General features: G+C 43.4%; 1 protein-coding gene across 1 annotated transcript in view; it reads right to left on the reverse strand.

Annotated features, from left to right (window-relative positions):
- The window catches only part of CCDC80 (coiled-coil domain containing 80), a 218,158-nt gene extending 204,178 nt beyond the window's left edge, over positions 1 to 13,980 (reverse strand). The window contains exon 1 of the mRNA XM_073616268.1: positions 13,597 to 13,980. The gene's annotated coding sequence lies outside the window, so the exon portion shown is untranslated. The remainder of the gene's footprint in view (positions 1 to 13,596) is intronic.
- Positions 13,981 to 20,461: the final 6,481 nt, after the last annotated feature.

Below are 20,461 nucleotides of genomic sequence, written 5' to 3' on the forward strand. Positions count from 1 at the left end.
GAAATTAAATATTATACCAAATAATTTAAATACAGTATGCAATTGCAGATCACTGTAAACTATAGGCATAGCACAGGAGCTGGTGATGGGTAATATCCAATAGGCCTAAACATTAAACAATACTGTACAATATACTGATCTATGTCTGGGACAACAAAGATAGGAAGGGAAGTCTGTGACTTAGATGTCATACCAGGCTAGCTGCCAGCCACTACTGGGCATTGTAGAGAGCAAACTTTAGTCATAGTGGTTACAAAATATTGGGAATAGGGAAGAAGAAGGTCTTGGTTTCGCTTGACCTCTCTTTTTCTTGTTCTGCTATAATATCTCATCACAGTGTGTCACTGCACTTTAAGGATAAACACCAACAGGACCCCTCATTGCTGCAATTTTGTGGTATCGATGTAGTACACCTGTCTTGGAGTGGCTCTAATAGGGTGAGGGATTTATCCCAAAGAGAGACTCGCTGGATATTCCTTTTAAAATGTTTGGCCCCGAAATGGCTAAACGTTGAACTCAATTTAAACTGCTTCATTAGCGACCTTTAATGCGATTTGCATTGAGGGTTGCTGTATAAGCGGTTTGTAATCTGGTGCACCTCCCAGGGCTCTAACTAACAATGGAAAATATATTAAGCAACATCAACAATATCTGAAGTTTTATATGTGTAAGTACTCATATTTAAGATATACTGCATTGTTGGCAATATATGATTTTATTTTATTGTAGATATTGGGAGTATTATTTCTGGGCATGGGTGGGAATGACCTTATCCAGCATGCTTGGTATTGATATTCCTTGGGTATTAAGGTCTGATTAGAATATTATCTACTGATATAATTAGTTTTAAATAGTAGGGGAGAGACCCCTTGTGTTGTGCCTAATACCTATGTTTTGGGTGCCTCTTGTTGATAAATCTCACAATTAGATTAGGCCGATGTGTGCGATTTTTCTTATAACAATGCGGGTATCTGGATGGGTATTATTTTATATATGTGATATCATTTCAACCATTCATATTTGAATTTCATTTTATTAATATTTTTTAGGTAGATTTTATATTGTGCTATATAATACTTTAAATGTAGTGTTATAATGATTTATTATATTTTAAATATAGTTTAGTTTAAAGGTACTTGATGTAATTAGAGATGTAATGCACAGCGATGACATTGCTTGCATTGACTGGATCGAATGTCAATAGGGGAGGGAACATTAAGTTGCATGTTGTGGGAAGTGCGGAGATTCAGATCCCCTGTGTGACATGACCAGCATGCAAGTATATGTGAAAAAGTTTTTTTTCCTATAATGGGATCAATTGTCTCTGTGTATTTTCCTCGTATGATGGATGAATTGCGGCCGCGGGGACAGGAGGTGTGCGCAGGCGTGGTACAAGGCTCTCTTTGATTCAATGGATAGGAGGGTATAAAAGAGATGATTGTCATTCCATGCAGCCAATCCCATGAATAAGTCATTGTATGACGAAACATGTCGGGGGCGTGGCTGTGACGTAGGACGTTGCTAGCAGTACGAGATAGCAGTGATTGGATCTGGTCACGAGGCACCGAGCAGGGGGTGAGAAGTGAAAGGCTGACGCCTGCATACGCCTGCACACCTCAGGTCCGCCGTGACCGCACTACGTTATTGTGTGATCCAACTGCTGTGTTGCTGTGATTTGAAGTTGCACCGATTTTTGCTGTTTTAAAGTTTGTAAAATGTGAGTGAACACTTGGAGAGTGGTAGTGTTTAATAAAACGGTTTTACTGGTTTACACTAACAATGTATGTACCTTGTTTATATTAGCGCCACTAGTGGTCTTCTTTGTGTCCTTTGTGCTGCAGTATCCAGACACTTATGCCCTGTACACACGGTCAGACATTGATCGGACATTCCGACAACAAAATCCATGGATTTTTTCCGACCGATGTTGGCTCAAACTTGTCTTGCATACACACGGTCACACAAAGTTGTCGGAAAATCCAATCGTTCTGAACACGGTGATGTAAAACACATACGTCGGGACTATAAACGGGGCAGTAGCCAATAGCTTTTGTTTCTTAATTTATTCTGAGCATGCGTGGCCCTTTGTGCGTCGGATTTGTGTACACACAATTGTAATTTCCGACAATGGATTTTTTTGTCGGAAAATTTTATAGCAAGCTCTCAAACTTTGTGTCGGAAATTCCTACGGAAAATGTGTGATGGAGCCTACACACGGTCAGAATTTCCGACAACAAGGTCCTATCACACATTTTCCATCGGAAAATCCTATCGTGTGTACAGGGCATTGGAAGTGTCATATTTTTTGATGTTACATTATAAAGTGGCAGCTTTATCAATTTATTCACTTGAATTATTCACTTATATTTTTGTGGCGCGGTGGTGGTAAATGTAGTAAGGGGCGGTGGATTACTTTAATACTATAATACCATAAAGCTATTACTTTATACTGACTTTTGGAATTTACAAATGCAACAGTTTAGAACTTGGCAGAAAGGTTTAGCACAGGCAAACACTTGCTGGCAGAATTCAAGCCAGCAAAAGATTGAGAGCAGGTTCTCTATTTTTCGGTCGGAAAAAGTTCCTATCCGAAAATGCATTCGTCTATATTCAATTCGGACGCGCTAAAAATCACGCATGCTCGGAAACAATTCGACGCATGCTCGAAAGCATTGAACTTCATTTTCTCAGCTCATTGTAGTGTTGTACATCACCGTGTTCTTGGCGGTCGACAGTTCAGAGAACTTTTGTGTGGCCATGTGTATGCAAGGCAAGCTTGAGTGGAATTCTGTCAGAAAAACCATCCAAGTTTTTTCTGACGGAAATTCCGCTCGTTTGTACGGGGAATAACTTTGTCTTTAGTATAACTCTTAACTCACCCTTATTTGGAGGGACTGTCCCTCTTTTGAGAGCAAATCAATCTGTCCTATTTTCCTCCACAGTTCTCCCTTTTTTCGTGTCTGATGTACTGTATACAATAAAAAGTGGTATACCGTGCTAAAGTATAAAATATAAATATAGTATACATAAATGAGGGACTGCAGTGATTAAAGTGGTTGTTAAGCCACTCTAACCTGTATACACCATCAGCACTGCCTGCTATTGTAGTATCCCCCTCTGTGTGTGATTTATAAAAATAAATGCGGTAAATACCTAATTTCACTGCCAAGATTGCGATCACATGACCAGCCAGCTTTCTCCTTTCCTCCTCTGAGAGATACAGCAGGAGGGGCTGAGATTCCGCTGCTGATGTCAGTCTGGAGTGAAGGAGGAGGGGAGGAAAGAGCTGTTTGGTCATGTGATCGCAATCTCAGCTCTTAGCATTTATATTTATAAATCATTCACAGAGGGGGACACTGCAATAGGAGGTCGTGCTGATGGTGTATACAGGTTTGTGTTATGAGAGCAGCATGAGGGGGAGGGGTGGCTCACACACAGACAGGGAGGGGAGGAGGACACAGGAGCAAAGAGGAGAGCAGATAGCAGGCTGCTGATGACAGAGGCATGTAAACTGACCACTGTCTCTGGTCTTAGCAGCCATGATACATCGTGGTCAGTTTACAGAAGGGTGGAGAGAAACTGGCAGGATCAGCCAGGATTTTTTGGTCTCGCAGGGGCCAAATGACACAGGACAAGCACTGTGTCATATAACATGCTTTAAAGGAGCACGATTCATTTTTTTTTTTGGGTTAACAAACGCTTTAACTAAGTGATATAAACCATGTAAAACATACATTAAACAAAAAATCACACTAATCTTAAAGATTATAAGATTATAATCACCTTAAAGAGATGATTATAGACTCAATCTCAGATGTGATATGACACACTTAGTGCATGAAAAACACCCTAATACTTTCAAGTGCAAAAAATTAAAAATAAATAAAGAATTCAAAGTCTGTGCAAAGAGTGAATCCTGATGGTTGATAGGTTGAAAGGTTGATTAAACAGATATTGCACCACCAAAACGTCATGCAGAGCCTTCTGTGGCACCCCTCACCCAGTGATCAGGGACTTTTACCAGATGGTGAGGATCACCTATCGCCAGGATGGTCAGACAAACAGGCAGAACAACCTCTGCAGGGTACTTGGAAACCAGGAAGCATCTGGGACACTCTGATGGTGAGGTATATCCTCCAATGTATTCACCCTCATAGTGGGATGTCCAAGCCAGCCAAGAACAGGAGGTGGACCATATATAAAAGAGAACTCAAATAGTGTGATACTGTTTATGTATTTTTTATTGAAAAAAAGCCAAATGGCTAATTACAGCAGATAAAAACAATTGCAAATAGGATAAAATCGTCTGCTGGCAAACATACGTCTATCACTTGCACTTCTGGGGTCACATGGGGCGGAGCTATGCACTGACACCATCGCTCCCCACGTGACATGCTGACAGCTGAAATGTAAACAAAGAAATGCCAGCAAAAGAAAAGTCAGAAAAAAAAACAGCATGGGTCCCCCCCAATCCATACCAGGCCCTTCATGTCTGGAATGGATTTTAAGTGGAACCCCATGCCAAAATTAAAAGTGTAACCCCATGCCCCACAAAATCCATATCAGACCTTTATCTGAGCATGCAGCCCGGCAGGCCAGGAAAGGGGGGGACGAGCGAGCAGCCTCCCTCTTGAACCATACCAGGCCACTTGCCCTCAACATGGGGGGGTGCTTTGGGGCAGGGGGACTCTGGTTGTGGGGGTATGCAGGGGTGGCCCTCGATGTAGATCCATTATCAAACATAACGCCCACCGCTCCGCTGGACCCGAAAAAAGAAAAAAAAACTGCAGCCTCGTCCAAGGCTCCCCGCCGACTGCCTGCTCCTCCATCTGACATTTCTTATTTCGCTAAGGGGTGGAGTCACCTGATGATGTCAGCTGGTCGTTGACATCATCGGGTGACTCCACCCCTTAGCTATTTAAGAAATGTCAGATGGAGGAGCAGGCATTTGGCAGCGAGCCTTCGACGAAGCCTGAGGTTTTTTCTGTTTCTTTTTTCGGGTTTGGCGGGTGGTGTGATTGATGGTAAATTTACATTAGGGGACATAGTTTTTGATTGTTAATTTTTTTAATAAACTCGTGTACAGTTTTTATTCACTATTTACACTTTTTTTGTGAATGGGTAGGGGTACTGTGTACCCCATACTCATTCACATGGGAGGCTGGAATCTGGGGGCCTGCTTATTAAAGGGGCTTCCAGATTCCGATAAGCCCCCACCCGCAGACCCCCACAACCACAGCCTAGGGTTGTAGGGAAGAGGCTCTTGTCCCCATGTTGATGGTGCTTTGGGGTGGGGGGGCAGACCCCCCATGTTGAGGAGATGTAGCCTGGTATGGTTCAGGAGGGGGGTGCTCGCCCCCCTTTTTTCCTGGCTTGCTGGGCTGGATGCTTGAATAAGGGTCTGGTATGGATTTTTCAGGGGCAATTTTTTTGTTAATTTTGGCGTGGGGCTCCCCTCAAAATCCATACCAGACCCAAAGGACCCTGTGTTTTTTTTTTTTCTGTCTTTTCTATTGCCGACATTCTTTTGTTTACATATCAGCTGCCGTTGCGGAGGCCCACTGACAGCTGATGAGTAATTGGTTGTTAAGGATGTGAGGGCGGCTTCCCAGCCCGCTCCTTAACCATTTACCGACCAGCCGCTGTAATTATACAGCAGCAGGTCGGCTCATTCCTCCGAATCCCCGAAGCAGTACGTCGGCCCTTTAGACAGCTGTAGCAGGCAGATCCTAGTTCTGTCAGGGGAGTAGAGAGTGAGTGATTTAGAAACAGCGATCTCTCTCCTCCTCCAGTCAGTACACTGTCCCCACAGTTAGAAAAACCTCCCAGGGAACACATTTAACCCCTTGATCGCCCCTAGTGTTAACCCCTTCCCTGCCAGTGACATTTATACAGTAATCAGTGCATTTTTTATAGCACTGATCGCTGTATAAATGTCAGTCCCAAAAAAGTGTGAAAAGTGTCCAATCTGTCCGCCGCAATTTCGCAGTCCTGCTAAAAATCGCTGATCACTGCCATTACTAGTAAAAAATAAATAAATAACAAAAATGCCATAAATCTATTCCCTTTTTTATAGACGCTATAACTTTTGCGCAAACCAACCAGAATATGGTTATTGCGATTTTTCTACCAAAATTTTTTAGAAGAATACATATTGGCCTAAACTGATGAAGAAATTTGTTTTTTTAATTTTTTGGGGGATATTTATTATAGCAAAAAGTTAAAATTATTGTTTTATTTTTTTCAAAATTGTCAGGCTTTTTTGTTTATAGCGCAAAAAATAAAAATAGCATAGGTGATCAAACACCACCAAAAGAAAGCTCTATTTGTGGGGAAAAAAATTACGTCAACTTTGTTTGGGTACAGCGTCGCACGGCCACGCAATTGTCAGTTAGATCGACGCAGTGCCGTATCACAGAAAATGGCCTGGTCATAAAGGGGGAAAATCTTCCAGGTTAATAACCAGCTATTCTTCGCACAGAATTCAAATCCGTTGATTATTTGGTTCTAAAAATTCAGAATTGTTAGAAAATAAACAAAACTAAATGTAACTAAACAAAGCGAAACTAAACAAATCCTGAAATGAATCAACTAAGTTAGTAACATAACAAATCTAGCCGAAACAAAACAAAACAAATTTTTCTGTTCTGCACATGTCTAGTGGTCAATCAAGGTGGCCAAAGATCCTGTACCTGGAAGAAGGCTAGTCAAAGATGTTGGGGACTGGTGAGGAAGGTCACAGAGGTTGCATTGCTGGAGAGAGAGGAGGTGAGTCAGTGGCGGCCCGTCCATAGGGGGCGCATGGGCGCCGCCCCCCCTCCAGGAAGTCACAAAAAAAATGTCAAAAAGAAAAAAAAATTTTAATACTGGCCCTTAAAAAAAAAAAAAATACAAAAAAAGGTCCTTAAGTGCACTGTGTCTGGATGCCGGACACAGTGCGACGCAGGACACAGTGCACTTATGGGGGAAGCGCCATATTCTTTCTCCCATTGCTCCCGGGAGAGAGGAAACAGGAAGTATGAGAGGAGCGGATGGACCTCTCTATCGCCGTTGTGAAAGAAGACACCGCTGGAGAGGACAACAGCAAGGTAAGTAGTACCGCTGTGCTCCCGTGGAGAACAGGGGGGAGGGGGGTATGATGTGACACAGGCTGCATTTGGGGGACACAGGCAAGGCTGCATTTGGGGGACACAGGCAAGGCTGCATTTGGGGGACACAGGCAAGGCTGCATTTGGGGGACACAGGCAAGGCTGAATTTGGGGGACACAGGCAAGGCTGCATTTGGTGGACACAGGCAAGGCTGCATTTGGTGGACACAGGCAAGGCTGCATTTGGTGGACACAGGCAAGGCTGCATTTGGTGGACACAGGCAAGGCTGCATTTGGGGGACACAGGCAAGGCTGCATTTGGGGGACACAGGCTGCATTTGGGGGACACAGGCTGCATTTGGTGAGACACAGTCTGCATTCGGGGGACACAGGCTGCATTTGGTGAGACACAGGCTGCATTTGATGGGACACAGGCTGCATTTGGTGGGACACAGGCTGCATTTGGTGGGACACAGGCTGCATTTGGTGAGACACAGACTGCATTTGGGGGACACAGGCTGGCTGTATTTTCAGGGACACAGGCTGCATTTGGTGAGACACAGGCTGCATTTGGTGGGACACAGGCTGCCTTTGGTGGGACACAGGCTGCATTTGGTGGGACACAGACTGCATTTGGGGGACACAAGCTGGCTGTATTTTGTGGGACACAAGCTGGCTGTATTTGGTGGGACACAGGCTGCATTTGGTGAGACACAGACTGCATTTGGGGGACACAGGCTGGCTGTATTTGGTGGGACACACGTGGCATTTGGTGGACACAGGCTGCATTTGGGGGACACAGGCTGCATTTGGTGGGACACAGGCTGCATTTTGTGGGGACACAGGCTGCATTTGGTGGGACACAGGCTGCATTTGGTGGGACACAGGCTGCATTTGGTGGGACACAGGCTGCATTTTGTGTGACACAGGCTGTATTTTATGGGACACAGGCTGCATGTAAGGACGGACTCCGCTGGGGACACCTGATGGCATCTGGTGGCAGGCGACGTGGCTAGTGACACGCTCAGGGCTCCCACTGATTCTGCATTATGGTGAGTTGAATGATTTCATTTTATATTACAATGTAATAATAGAAATAATGCGCTTCAATCATCCTGACACCATAACAACCATAGTGCCGTGATGATTGAAGTGCTAACACCAGGTGTTTGGAATATCTTTATCTGCTGATTGTTAAACTTTCTAGAATACACATATTTCTATTGTTGTGTAGGATCTGGGCCTGCTGTCCCTCCATCCCTCTCTCCCTCTCCCTCCATCCCTCGTTCATCTCAGACGCTAACCACACCACCTTAGAGCCACGCCCACTATTTTGCTGAAACCACGCCCATTTTCACCAAGTGGGAGGGGTCAAAAAGGAAGGGCGGGGTCTGGCCCCCCATCCTAAAACTGTACCAGCCGCCACTGAGGTGAGTATAATTTAGTTTTAACCAATTATGTTTAAGGTATTAAATCTTTGGCAGATTTATGTTATTTGCTTACATAGTTTTCAATCCCAGAAAGTTGAAATGTATGTTTTAGTGATGTACTGTGAATTGAATCTTCAACTGGTGTTCAGTAATGAACTGGCTTGTTATATATTCTGCTTTTAATTTTTTATAGTCTGTAATCTGTATACTGTAAACAATCCATATGGTATTAGCTACAATAAAGAATTTTTGACTAAGTCCCCTTTCACACATATGGACCGTTCCTCCATTTTTCATCCATCTGTTGAACGGACGAAAAAACGATGTCAGCGAACAACATCCGCTTACATCTGATCTGCTGACATCCGTTTTTAAACCCTTTTTTCCCTCACTGTATATTAGCTGGTGGCTAAGGAGGGGGTCAGGAAGCCGGCTGGCACGTCCTTAACAACTGATGAGTCCTCTGCGGTCAGCGGGGTTTCCCGCTGACAGCTGAATGTAAAAAAAAATTGGCAGGAAAAAAAAATTGCAAAAAAAAAAAAAAAAGGCGTGGGGTCCCCCCAGGTCCATACCAGGCCCTTCTGGTCTGGTATGGATTAGGAGGGGACCCCCCCATGCCATTTTTTTTTAAAATGGCGTGGGGTCCCCCCAAAATCTATACTAGACCCTTATCCGAGCATGCAGGTCAGGAAAGGGAGGGGATGAATGAGCGCCCCCCTCCTGAACCATACCAGACCGCATGCCCTCAACATGAGGGGGCTCTGCTCCAAAAATGGCCCCTTCAAAATCCATACCAGACCTTTATCCAAGCATTCAGCCCAGCAAGCCAGGATAAAGAGGGGGAGCACCCTCCTCCTGAGTCGTACCAGGCTACATGTCCTCAACATGGGGGGTTGGAGGGTGTGCCCCCCACCCTAAAGTACCTTGTTCCTATGTTGTTGGGGACAAGGGCCTCTTCCCGACAACTCTGGTGGTTGTTGGGGTCTGCAGATGGGGGGCTTATCAGAATCTGGAAGCCTCCTTTAACAAAGGGGCCCCAGATCCTGCTCCCCACCCTATGTGAATGGATATCGGGTAAATTGTACCCCTACCCATTCACCCCATAAAGCAGTGAAATGTAAAAAAAAAAAAAAAAAAAAAAAAAAACTAAAGCCAGTTTTTGACAAGTCCCTCCCTGAGCCGTCTCTCCCAGTGTCGTCTTCTCCCGCCACCGTCTTCTCATGGAGCCGTCTTCTCCCGCTCCGCTGTCTTCTTCTTCATCGTCTCCGATGTCTTCTTCCTCGCTGCTGGTTACCTGCTGAGAACATAAAAGACGCTCTTCTCCTGAGGCTGTCTTCCTCCGTTGTGTTGTCCCCCACTGTCTGACATCTCTTATATAGCCATGGGGTGTTGCCTTCCAATGATGTCACCAGGAGAGCCCGCCCCTTGTGACGTCATTGGATGGCCATGCCTCATGGCTATATAAGAGATTAAGAGATATCAGACAGCGGGGGACAACACAATGGAGGAAGACACCCTCAGGAGAAGAGTCTCTTTTTTTTATTTTCAGCGGGTAACTGGCGGCAAGGAAGAAGACAGCAGCGGCGAGGAAGAAGACAGCGGCGTGGGAGCTAGATGGCTCAGTGAAAAGACGGTGGCAGGAGAACTCAGCACCGCGAGAGACGGGTTGGGGAGAAGACAGCTCAGAGCTATTTATTAAATAAAGGACTTGTCAAAAACCGGCTCTTGTTTTTTTTACATTTCACTGCTTTTTGGGGTGAATGGGTAGGGGTAAGATGTACCCTATACCAATTCACATAGGAGGGGTGGGATCTGGGGGCCCCCTTGTTAAAGGGGCTCCCAGATTCCGATAAGCCCCCCGCCCGCAGACCCTGACAACCACCACTGGCCAGAGTTGTCGGGAAGAGGTCCTTATCCCCATCAACATGGGGCAAGGTGCTTTGGGGTGGGGATGCAGAGCCCCCCTGCCCCAAAGCACCCACCCCCATGTTGAGGGCATGTGGCCTGGTATGGTTCAGGAGGGGGGGTGCTCACTCGTCCCCTCCCTTTCCTGACCTGCCAGACTGCATGCTCGAATAAGGGTCTGGTATGGAGTTTGGGGGTGACCCCACTCCATTTTTTAAAAATTTTGGTGTGGGGGGGTCCCCTCTGAATCCATACTAGACCCAAAGGGCCTGGTATGGACCTGAGGGGGGGACTCCACATCGTTTTTTTTTGCAATTTGTTTCTTTTTTGCATTCAGCTGTCAGCAGGGAATCCTGCTGACAGCTGAAGACTTATTGGTTGTTAAGGACCCAGCAGCCGGCTTCCCGGCCCCCTCCTTAGTAACTAGCTATATACAGCCTTTTAAAGTTCAGTTCAGTCACTTTTTTTGTATAAAGAACGGATGAAAAACTAATGAACAACTGATGAACAACTGATAAGCACGGATGAAAAACGGATGAATACTTCATGAGCATTATGCCTAAATCACAAGCTGATGGCTGCTACTGCAGCTATTGGTTTGTGCTCTGCTTGTTCAGCCAGGTCCCGGCTTGAAAGTGAAAGTGATGTGGCTGCTGTATAGTCCCGTGCCCCCCCCCCCCCCCCCCCCACCACCACCACCACTGGTTCCTGGGCTCTCCTGCTCTTACCAGGAGCCCAAGACTGCAACCGACGGCTTCAGGATGGAGATTGATGGGAGAGCAAAGCTTGTTTATGCCTTAATCTTGCATGTAAATGAAGAGACCAGAAGTGACGATAATTTTGTCACGTCCGGTTTCAGATCCACTATTTCCTGCCGGGGACACGTCTAACTGAGCAGATCTGTGCTCAGTTAGATGGTGTAATGGGCAGGAGAGACCCTGGGGTCTATTAGACCCCTAAAAAAGAGCACCTGTCACCTGCCTAATGTTAGTGTTAAACAAAATTATTAAAAACATTTTTAAAAAAGTTTTAGGCTTCATGTACATGGGACGTTTTAAAACCTCTCCTGAATGAATTAACTTAACAGATAGTAACCGACGTTCAAAAACGTCCGCTGTGCCGCGTTTACATGCCACGTCTAGCCACGTTTGCGTTTAGAAGCGTTTTTTGCATTGCAAATAATCCAAAATGTATCTCCATTAAAAACACCTTCAAACAAAATGCGGCGAAACGCGAGTTACTGTGTTTACACGCATTTACAAGCTGTTACAGGCATTTGGCGTTTCAAATGCCTCTGAACATCTGTCATGAGCGCATTTTTTTGCTTTCCAAAAAATGCTTCTAAACTCAACTATAAAAGACCATGTGTTCATATACTGATAGGATAACAGAGGAAAGTTCAGGGGCAGCTGAAAAAAACACCCAACTGCTCCTAAACATCTGTTTACCACCAGCAGTGATTGCCATAACCCCCATTGCTCCACACCCATGCACAACACAAACACCTGTGTAAGTTCACCTTACAGATTTTTCTGTAAAGGTGAACTTACACTTTAAGGACCAAGCCTCTTTTTGACACTTATGTATTCATTCGCTTCTGCACGCGAGCTCAGCGGGACGGGGCGCTTTAAATTTTTATTTTTATTTTTATTATTTATTTTACTTTTTATTTTTACACTGTTCTTTAAAAAAAAAATTTGGGTCATTTTATTCCTTTTACAAGGAATGTAAACATCTCTTCTAATAGAAAAAAAAGCATGACAGGACCTCTTAAATGTGATATCTGGGGTCAAAAAGACTTCCGATCCCACATTTACACTTAGATGCAATAAAAAAAAAAAAAAAAAAATTTTTTTTTTGTAAAATGTTATGGAGCCGAGCGGGGCCATCTTTCCCTCACTCGGCTCCAGGCCTGTCAGGGGAGAGGACGCTGCTACCGATGCTTCCGGAAAGCGGCGGAGATGACCGGAACGTGGCAGGAGGGGGACCCTCTCCCGCTCCCATAAAAGTGATCTCACAGCGAATCCACCGCGGAGACCACTTTAACCTTAAAGCGCACTGCCCGCGTTTCAGAAAATACCGGGGTTATGGCAGCTAGCTGTTGCCATAACCCCGGTATTTAGCGTCAAAATACTGACGTATAATGACAGCGATTTAAGCTAAGTGGTTAAATGTATTTTTTATATAATCTATTGTTTAAAACTTAAAAAAATAGCATAAATCTTTAGTTTTCATTTCATATTTTGAAAAACTTTTAATGGATCTTTTCCTAGACTATATTATATTGTCTGCAATATGTAACATGTCTGCTGCTTTTATCTGCATCTTGCTGGAGAATTTACATGCATATTAAACATTGCAATAAATTTTGATGTTTTTTTTTTGCTTCCACAACCTGCATAAATATATTTCTGAGTCATATCAGTCTCAACCCTCCCCCCAACCTCTTTAGCTTCTGTCTCTGCACAGCCGAACATTTGGCTTCCTGAAATCTTTTTCATAGTCTCTCCGCTTTGGCTGTTTGAACAAATGCTGCAATGTTTCCCCCTTTTTCCTGAATGGTCAGCTGTATCAATATGGCCTAATATATTTGAAAAAAAATAAATAAAAAGTACATTTGATACATGTGCAGTTCTTTTGCAGGCTGGAGGAATGCAAGTGAATTGTGGGAAAAGGCAGCAGTACAAAAAGGGTTAAACCGCTCTCTAAGCAACAAGAATAGTAAACTTTTGCTGGAGTAAAAAAAAAAAAAGCAGTAAAGTTGCAAACATAGGTGTAAAAACAAACCAAACAGCATGCTCTTCCTGTAAAAAGGATCATTCATTCAAAGGCTATTGAATTAAATTACAGGTTAGCATACTTTTTTTCGTAAAAGCAACCGTATGAACCACATGATCTTATTTTTAGTTTAAAAAAAATAAAATTTAAATACCGCCAACTTGCAAAATAGGTTAGAAACACACATTTCAATCAACAAACCTACCCACTCCTACCCCACCCATAATAATTTGCCCCCTAATTATGCACAACTTATATAGTCAATGCATTTCTTCTTGTACTTTCCGATCACGTCTGGGGAAAAAAAAAAGTTGTAAAGTTTGGAAAGAAAACTTTACGGCTGACATTGAAAAGAATGACGGTTGGCGTGAATGTTAAAGGTTGTGATTGATTACCTTGTCTCTCCTGCTACCAATTACACATCCATTTCTATCTTGTGATGGAGTCAGCTGTCCTCTTCTAACATCTGGCTTTTCAAACACTCCTTGTCTTCTCCTTCATTTTCAACTTCTGCTTGGTCCTTTGTTTGTGGAAGGGATGAGTATGGATTAATCGAAACGTGTAGTCTTGTCTGCAGGAAATGACACAATTTCTCACAGGCCACTGTTTATTCTGCTCCCCAACTCCTGCTTCCTGTTCACTTTTAATATTTTCTTTTAGAGAGAGAAGTTTAGGGAGGAAAAAAAAAAAAAAGAAAAAAGTCTGCTGCGCTCTAGAACTAATTCACACAAGAGCAGCAGCCACTGCAAGCCAGAGAGAAAATTTGGGAAGAATTTAACTGATCAGCACAACACCGCCTCCTGCCCAATAGAAGTACTGAGGGAGGGCTGAGGACTCTCATATTCCTGTGGGGTTGAAACATTACACATCATCAGAAAGCAAGGACAGATGTTCCTTACGTAGGCTAAATTTACTTACATTCTGATTAATGTTTGAGTACTATAGTTTGAAGTAGATGTAAACCTAACTACGACATTTAATTTGCTGTAAAAAAAAAAAGGTTGTTTTTTTTTTTAAATAAAATACTTGTTTTTACATTTTTTTGTCACCCTTGATTGCATCTCAGTGCTGCTGATCTCCTGCAGCCTGCAAACACATTCTGTCTGTCTTGTCTACCTGCATGCACTCCAATGATGGCTGCATAGCATTTCTCAGAGTGGGTTGCCAGATGGTGACAACAGTGGACCATGCCTGCATAAAGCTGGGAAAACACACACAAATGGATTCCCCCATCCACACAGCCATATTACACAGTTTGTGTAGTTATTTAAGTGGTTATTAGAAAGACCTAGCTTGATAAATCCTTTAGTTAAGTGAGACAAATGAACAAGTGAATGGAGGGTCAGCATGATTAGGAGAACTGATTAAAAAACAAAAATGAACGGATTCCCCCATCCACGCAAATGAGGTAGATGGAAGAATCATCCCTGCTGTGCCATTTTGAAAGTAGGAGTCCTGCTGTCAGAATAGCGTGTTGGTAGGTAGAGTTTATTGCTGCCCCAGCCAGGAAGGTTAGTGTTAATTGTGTTTCCTGGTCCTTTTTTTGGCGGACTTTTCTGGGTCCGACCCACTGGTTCCATGTTTTATAAAAGGGACAGGGGTCTGTACCCAAGGGCCTTGGGGACTTACACGCACATGGGGGGTTCTTGAAAGTCTTGAAAGTCTGTGGTACCATTGCTCCGTCCTGTTGGCCTGTTGAATATGCTGAGTCTGGAGTGACAATTATTGCACGTCTGCCCTCAGGACTTTTTCCTGTGCAGGTATGTTGGTGCAGCCACACGCCTGAGTTAGAGACTAGGAATGTTAGGAAAAGACTGCACTTTATATTAAACTGTCATGTTAACTTAGCATGGCAGGTGGGACAGCTTCTTCCAGGAGGAGTTGTTGTCAGCACTTTCTCTGTATATGTCTGTCTCCCATAGCAACGGGAGCAGATCAGCACTACAGAGGGCCCCAACCTGTACACAGGTACAGAAGAAGTACGCATGGAGTCAATGCTAGGTGCACAGCGGGGCACCATACCGTTACTGGGAGCGAGGTAGCAGTAATAGGCTGGACAGGTGGAGAGGGCAAGGGCTCTTCATGTTCCTTATAAATGCACAAGTGACTGTGGTGGTGTACAAACATTGAGAGAGTTTATTAGAGACCAGTTGTCTATTCTAGTAGGGGTACCCTATGTGTAGGAGAGTGACCTATATTAGGTGCGTAGCATAGCCAAGAAAAACCCACCCAAGGGTAGGCCACTCATGTGACCCTTACTTGGCGCCCAACGAGGGAAAAAACATGGATGTCATCTCAACCAACTGCCCACCTACCCTGACATTAAGTGCGGCAGCCAATTGGCTGAATGAATGAAGGTTTTCCAGCAGTCCTGTTCAACAGACGTCTGTCGAACAGGGAGGGTCACCCACAGATCAAAATTCGGCTGGTCCCTGCTGAACCAGCCAAATGTTGATCCATGTGTACCCAGCTTAATTCATATTGAAACTGACACTTGGAAGTCTGTGCAAAAGGGTGACAATGCAGGGAGAGATGGAAGAAGTTCGAACTTAACAACCCACAAAGAATGGGACGCTTAAAGTATAATTAAAGGCAAAACTTTGTTGTAGATGAAGTCGAGAGGGATTAAAACACCTATCAGGCTTTTATTGCTGTTTGTTTCCCCATTTGTCTGGTTTACCAAATCAACAGAAAGAAAATACCATATTTTGGGTTGTCCCCAGAACAGGAATAGAGGGGGAATCTTCCGATGGGGACACTAGTTCTGGTCACATTGGTGACAACCAATGATTCCCTCACTTTGGAGGGATTTCCTCTCACGTTCCTTTTTGGTGATGGGACAGAAAGTGAAGGGAAATCTCCCTAATGGGACCCAGATTGCAAAAATAAAACTGACAAGATTTATAATCCTCCCTTACTCTATTCAAAGTGAAAAACAAACTTTTGCTATTTTTGAATTTTAAATAAAGTTATATCTTGCACTTCTTATTGTTTTCAACTTTTGACAACAACAGTATTGGTGTCAAATCTGCCTGAAAAGAAGCTCCTGTACCTTTTCGAGTGCCTGGCGTCTATCAACAGATGCCTAGAGCACTCAGGTGTGAACAGGCATCATTTGAAAAACACTTGAAGCTTTGAGCTTCGAGCTACAAACTGCTTGGGTGCACCTTTGCATTACACTGAAATGCACCTTCTACCAAGCAATCCACCTTCTGTGGATGTATGGTAATAAGACCTCATCAGATAGTAAGACCTCACAGCATCAAAGAGGTCAGGTCCTATTCAAAAATCTTGCACAACACTGTACCCTTTAGAGGCAAGAGTGTATCATCTACTCTTGAGCTGGGATTATTGCATCTTGTACCCGCTACAGTTATGGGTGCACCACCTTGCCTTTCTGTACTGATAAAACTGTAGCATGCTGTACAAATTACCAGGGCCAGAACAAGAGGGAGGAAGAAGGAGTGCATGTGCTTGGCGCAATGTTGTTATGTGAAGAAAAGGGTGTACTGGGAGCTTCATTGCCGAGCTGCTTTACTGACAGGGATGATGGCAGTGTCACTCCTGTCAAAAAAAAAAAAAACAGGGGCTTATATAGCTGCTGGAGGGACGATTCTACTCTTTTTTTTCCAATAGCAGCCTTCTGTGCAGAAGAGAGAAGGGAACCCACTAAAAACACACCTCCTTCTCAGTACGAGTGCCATCTTCTTTAATACATCTGCTCCACCTCCCGAAATCCTACACAACTCTATCACACTGTAATACTCCTGGCCTGATGCTTTTAGCATCCTGCCACCTTTCACTGACACAGCAATTGAACCTCACCAGAAGAGAAGACTGCTGTCCCTCTAGGTTGGACCAAGAGACAGCCAGCCAGTAAGCACCTTCCCCCAGTGGCAGGCTGCACGGGGTTAACGCTGCAGGGAAGCTGTTTAGGCTTGGGGTTGGACCGGTAGGCAAGGTTAATGGAGGCAGGCTGTCTAAAAATGTGCTTGTTTTGTTGAATGCACTCACAGGGCCTTCACCTTCTTCATCCCACTGACACAGATGCCAAAAAAGTCCTTCTTAGACTGACACCACTGACGCAGCAGCATTTTTTTCCCCCCACTGACATTGATACAGCTTCATTTTTCTTTTTAGTGACACTACTGACATTTTTTTCTACCAGTGACACCATTGACAGAAGGACATTTTTTCCTTTCAGTGACACTACTGTCGCAGGGGCATTTTTTCCATCCAGTGACACCACCAATGCAAGGGCTATTTTTCATTCCAGTGACACCACTAATGCAGTGGCATTTTTTCCATCCAGTGAAAACCACCAACACAGGGGCTATTTTTCCTATCAGTGACACCATTGACAGAGAGACATTTTATGCTTTATCACCACTGATACAGAGATATTTCTTCCTTTGCCACTGTTAGCCAGTGCCACATATTTTTCTTCGAGACAGAATGTGCACCAAATTCTTTTGCTATGGTGTGCCACAACCATTGGCACTATTTTATCACATGCCACAATCATTCCATATGATTCAGCTCAATGCTGTGAGCACTGCTATTAGCCCTGCCCCTATTCTATTGGAGGGGGGCAGTTTGTCATCTTTGCCCTGGGCACTGGTGACCTTGTCCTGGTACTGCCCATTACAGATAAGCAGACATCTTCCACTTATAATTTCGATTGATAACCCAGTTGGACACAAACATATAGGAAGCAAAAATATGAATGGTTCAATAGTGTGAATACAGCTCAGACAAAGCATAAAATACAAAAAGTTTTTAAAAATAACCACATTTTTATTCAATTATAATAAAGCACAATATTTAAAACTTTTTTTTGCTAAAAACATTTATTTGCGAATGGTTACTTAAAAATGCATCAGCAGGAAAATCAGAAAATATTTCTATTATTCAAAGCAAACCCATCCATGTCTTCCTATTTTATTTTGTTGAGAAATCGCTTTGAAAAACACCCTCTAGCATTTCTAGCCGTAGCCATCCTGAGTAAGATCAGATGCTTCATGTAGCATTTACTTCCTGCAATCCATTTGCCCTTAGCTCGGGCATGCAGGAAGGAAGGTGTGTTTAACTGAGAAAGTTTAAAGAAAAAAACATACCATGAAAACTTCAGCGACGTTTGACAACATTTTGTCTTAGGCCAGAAACCAAGAAGCAACTGTGGAAATGTAAAAAAAAAAAAGTTTAAAACAAGTAAATATGATATAATTTCCTATCTATTTACTAATACTAACAGCATAAGGATTAAAATAAATAATGTTATTTGCAAGAGTTTAGTTCTGCTTTAACATTGTACTGTATAGCTTATATTACATATTAGTGTTTTGGCTTACGCTTTAAGAATAAAGACACAAGCATACAGAGTTATAGAAATAAATCTACAGAAGAACTTAGCTAGTGCCATTTGTGGGTACATTTCACCACAAGCTAAAATCACAGAAAAAGTACCTTTTTTTGGTAACTCACGTGGATTGATTTAATAAAGTAATAGTTAATATGCTTCCATCATTCAAGCACATGCCAGGGAAAAAAAATCCCGTTTGCAAAGTGAACATTCTCTACTTCATTAGTAAATCAACCCCAGTGCCTTCATTTGCCATCAACAAATGCCAGTATTTTAACTTAAGCCTGGTACACACTAATGCCCCGTACACTCCATAGGATTTTCCGACGGAAAATGTTTGATGGGAGCTTGTTGTCGGAAATTCCGACCGTGTGTAGGCTCCATCGGACATTTTCCATCGGAATTTCCAACAAACAAAATTTGAGATCTGGATCTCAAATTTTCCGACAACAAAGTCCGTTCTCATAAATTCTGATCGTGTGTACACAATTCCGACGCACAAAGTTCCACGCATGCTCAGAATTAAGCAGAAGAGCCGCACTGGCTATTGAACTTCATTTTTCTTGGCTCGTCGTACGTGTTGTACGTCACCGCGTTCTTGATGTTCAGAATTTCCGACAAGATTTGTGTGACCGTGTGTATGCAAGTTTGAGCCAACATTCGCCGGAAAAAAAACATGGATTTTGTTTTTGGAAAATCCTATCATGCGTACAGAGCATTACAGTTTTTTTTTGTTTAACCCAGCGGGTTGAACGCATAAAAACCTGATAGCTCCGGTCGGAGCCGCTGTACCGACGATCCGATGTTAGTACAGCGATCTCCCCTGCTGAGCTGTTGTGTTCTGAAAGGGGGTGGCCCCCCCTGCCAGAACACTGTGGTCAGCGCTCCCAGCCACTGGCCGAGAGTGCTGATCAGGAGCTGGCTGGCTGCTGGTTTTCCAGCATGCTCATCCGACAGAAGCCGGCCAAATGGCTGGCTTCTATCGGACCGGCTCACATACACAGGGGCCGAATGTCAGGCGTTTTTTTTTGAACTGGCCGATGTCTCCCGACTAACAGTCTGCTTGTACGGGGCTTTAGTTCATGTGGGAGCTAATTCCTCCTCTACAACATGTAAGAAGTAAACAGGTCTTTAAAAAAAAAAAAAGTCAACTCCAAAATTACTATAGACTACCCTATACTGTTCAAATATCAGTACTGTCAGTCAATATAGTCAGGGTGGGCACAAACACACTGTTTTTTAGAGTATCAGTCAATGGCCTGCATACCAGATGTTCCAGAGCTTAAAGGAAGGGGCAGGAGAACAAAGTAAAATAATAAATTAGTTAAAGTTAGTGATTTCAACTAATATTATCCTCTTTTTATTTTGAGTAATAGGATTATGTATATTGAAATGCAGATTACTAGACTGAACATGATTATACCCATGTGCCATTGTCATGCGCGCTCTTAGAGCATAATGACATTTAACTCCTCAAGGACTGTTGAGGCACTTCTGCATTTAGTGCTATGTAATGTAGTGAAATCAATCATCTAACAAAAAATATATCCTTTTCTATGCTGGACATGGGACTTAATAATCAATGTTGATATGCTCAAAGTTGGATGCATCTCAAAAGTAAGTCCTTTCTGTAGATGGCACCGCGTCAACCCTACAGGGGAAGGGAAGTGTGAAAAGGGAATTTTCTCCATATGGACTCACTTAAAACAATACACATGTCAATGTACAAACACAGTTGTGGTTTCCTCTTGGAAGAGAGGGAAAAGGCCCGACGCGTTTCAGGAATTAATCCTTTCTTCAGGGGCTTGTTATAAGTAGAGATATGTGTACATCTATAAAAAAAAAACCGAATCATGAGGGTTGAATAATATGGGGACAGGAAATAAGAGGAGCATCGA

The sequence above is a fragment of the Aquarana catesbeiana genome, linkage group LG02 (genome assembly GCF_042186555.1).
Source record: "Aquarana catesbeiana isolate 2022-GZ linkage group LG02, ASM4218655v1, whole genome shotgun sequence".
Taxonomy (NCBI): Eukaryota; Metazoa; Chordata; class Amphibia; order Anura; family Ranidae; genus Aquarana; species Aquarana catesbeiana.